The sequence below is a fragment of the Marmota marmota genome, unplaced genomic scaffold (genome assembly GCF_001458135.2).
Source record: "Marmota marmota marmota unplaced genomic scaffold, marMar, whole genome shotgun sequence".
Lineage (NCBI taxonomy): Eukaryota > Metazoa > Chordata > Mammalia > Rodentia > Sciuridae > Marmota > Marmota marmota.
Window position 1 is genome coordinate 6,812,817 of NW_026000051.1, and position 2,739 is coordinate 6,815,555.

A 2,739-nucleotide genomic window follows, 5' to 3' on the forward strand; every position below is an offset into this window, starting at 1 on the left:
GCCAGGCTGCAGGCAGGGTGGGGAAGGAGCTCATAAATCAGATCCCACTCCCACCCAGTCACTAACAAGCGGGCTGCCTACCCGCTTACGTGGGGTCCCTGCCTCTGGGCTCCCACAGCGGCCTGGAACGGCCAGCTGGCCAAGGCCTCTAGAGTACCTTGGCCTCCACCCCCACCCGCGGCCCCCAGATAGATAGGGGTATTTTTTTTTCTTTTAGGAGAAGAGAAAAAAATAGACCTAAATGAAGAGAAACACCAACAAAGGAGGAGAAAGGAGGCCTGCAGAGTCACGTGGGGGCAGAGACCAATTGGGCCTCTGGTGGCCCCCCCCAGGGCGGGGAGGAGGAGGAGGACGAACGGACAGGGCCAGCTTGCCGACCGCCCGCCGCCCGCAGTGGTGTGAAGGAGTTCCTGCGTGCCCACCGTCACCACTGCCTCACCTGTGCTTCCAGAGCCTCCCCCGACCCTGGTGCCCACTGTCCACTCTTATCCGGCTTCAGAACTCTTCTTCCGCTCCGTAAGTGAGGGCCTGGGCCCAGGCCTCTAATGGCCAGCCTCCCTCCTCAGTGCCTCCCTGTGGCCCAGGCCGGCCACAACTTGCTCTGTGGAGTGACCAGTGCTCACTTCTCTGGGTGGGGAAGGGGCTAGAGGTCTCTCTAGACTCCCCTCCTCAGTAAGATACCCTCTCTTCTTCCCTGGGCCGCTGATGGGAGGAGCCAGGCCTATGGCGACAAGCGCTGTGGGGTCTGTGGGTGTCCCGCTATCTAGTGTTGACCGGGTGTTCACATCGGTGTGTTGGTGGGAGCCTAGCAGTCTGAGAGTCTTGTGAGGTCTCTGGGCCTGTCTTGGGTCTCTGGGTCTCCTGTCTGGGCATCTGTGTGGTCTCTATGGAGGTCTCTGAGCCTCTGTGTATGTGTGAGTCTGTCTCCAGTGTTTATTTGTCAGTCCAGGTTCTGTGGCTGGCACAGGGTCTGCTTTGCTTCCCTGGGTAGGTGGGTAACAGGCTGTGAGTTCCTACATGGGGCAGGGGCAGGGTGGGTGCAGTGAGCCACCAGCTCCCAGCCTGAGGTAGTAGAGCCCAGGGGGAGGGGGGCTGAGATGGAGGCCGAAGGGGAGGGCTGGCTCAGAGCCCAGCCTCCCACCCCACCGGCCCCCAGCCCAGACTGCACTATGCTGCTGGGCCTTCCTCAACAGCCCAGGTGGGCTCTACCGGAGAGAAGCCCACTACCCCTGAGGAGCCCATCCCCCACTCCCCTCCACTCCCTGCAGCCTGGTGGGTGCTGCCGAGTTCCACTGCCAGAGGGCAGAGGGCTCCTCTCTGAGTGGAGGTTGTTCAGAGGCAGAAAAGCCCCCCCCAACCCCCACCTCCGGCCTCCAGGCCCGACACAGACTGCAGTTTCTCAGGGGCTCAGGGTGGGGATCTACCACTAACTCCTCTCTGGCTCTCTCTCCTCCCTCTGCACCAAGATATGTCCATGGAATCTAATGGAAACTACAGCACTCCATCTGGAGGGCCGGGCTTTCCTTATTACATACGGAGAAACTGAGGCTCAGATGAATGAAGTGACTTGCTGGCAAGCCGACCGCAGACTCTGCTCCTCACTCTGCGGGGTGAGCCAGGCGATGGGTGGTCTGCGTGGGTTTCAGGCCTAGGCTCTCAGGACCATGGCGCCAGCTCCTGCAGGAACCTGAGGCCTCCGTAGTGGCCCAGAAACTTTTTGGTCGGTAGCATCTCTGCCAATGCAAATTGCGGTATTCCTCGCTTGAAGCTGCAGCTTTCTGGCCTCAGGGTCCCCAGCCTCAGACCCCAGGTGCCAGAGGGGCCAGGCTTCCTGCAGGCCTCTTTCTCCCTCCTGCTTCAGTTTCTTCACCAGATAACGGGAGTGGCCCCGTGGACGTTCCCCAACCGTGAGCAATTGCTCTGCCCATCCCGGCCAGGGCTCCCTTTGTCCCCCAGGCTTCTACGAGCTCTCTTCCTCCGCCCTCTGCCTGGGCTAGAGCTCCGAGGGGTGTGGGGGTGCCTGTCGCCCACCTCCAGCTCCGCTCTCCCAGCCCCCGCGCCCTTGGAGGCTCTGAGTGCTCACCAGACCTTGGAATCTCGCAGAGGTGCATTCCCAAGATTCCCATTTCCTGCCGGCAAACTGAGGTTCACAGAGAAGGGGATTGCCCCAGGTCTCCCGCTGGGCGTTGTAGAGACACACCGCCATGCCGGGCTTGTGCTTCGCCAGCTGCATTTCGGTTCATCCTTACAACCACCCTCCAGGAAGACCCGTGGTCATCCCAGTTTACAGATGAGGAAACTGAGGACTGAAGAAGGTTACTTACCGCCCAAGTGAGGAAATGTGGCAGGGCAAACACCAGAAGGTTTCTAGCCTTGAACTAATGCCTTGGCCACAGGCCCACACGCTCGCCCTTACCCACTTCCAAGCTGCAGAACCACCAGCGAACCCAGCTTGGCCCTGGCCACGACTAAGCTGGACTTGCAAACAGGAGCTCGCCTCCTCCCACCGCCGGAGGCACCTGTCTGGATTCTGGGGCGCTGGGGCTCCGCCGTTCTCTTGTAGCTCGGGAGCTTCTGGGGGGCCTGGCTGGGGATGGGGGGCCCGAGAGGATGAGGGTGAAGCCGCGAGCAAGCTGGGGGGAGGGCAGGGCGCAGGCCGGGCTGGGGGGAGGACGCGCGCCGGGCCTCCGCCCCCGGATACCGCACGCGCCCATATAGAGCGCCCGGCCCCTGGCCCAG

The 2,739-nt window shown here is 62.0% G+C and overlaps 1 protein-coding gene across 2 annotated transcripts in view; it reads left to right on the forward strand.

Annotated features, from left to right (window-relative positions):
• Positions 1 to 345: 345 nt before the first annotated feature.
• Nr5a1 (nuclear receptor subfamily 5 group A member 1) overlaps positions 346 to 2,739 on the forward strand; it is a 23,692-nt gene continuing 21,298 nt past the window's right edge. The window contains exon 1 of one of the 2 annotated variants that reach the window (XM_015497753.2): positions 346 to 516. The gene's annotated coding sequence lies outside the window, so the exon portion shown is untranslated. Of the gene's footprint in view, positions 517 to 2,168; positions 2,332 to 2,739 lie in introns of those variants that run through there. The other variant, XM_048813074.1, reaches the window with a different exon arrangement.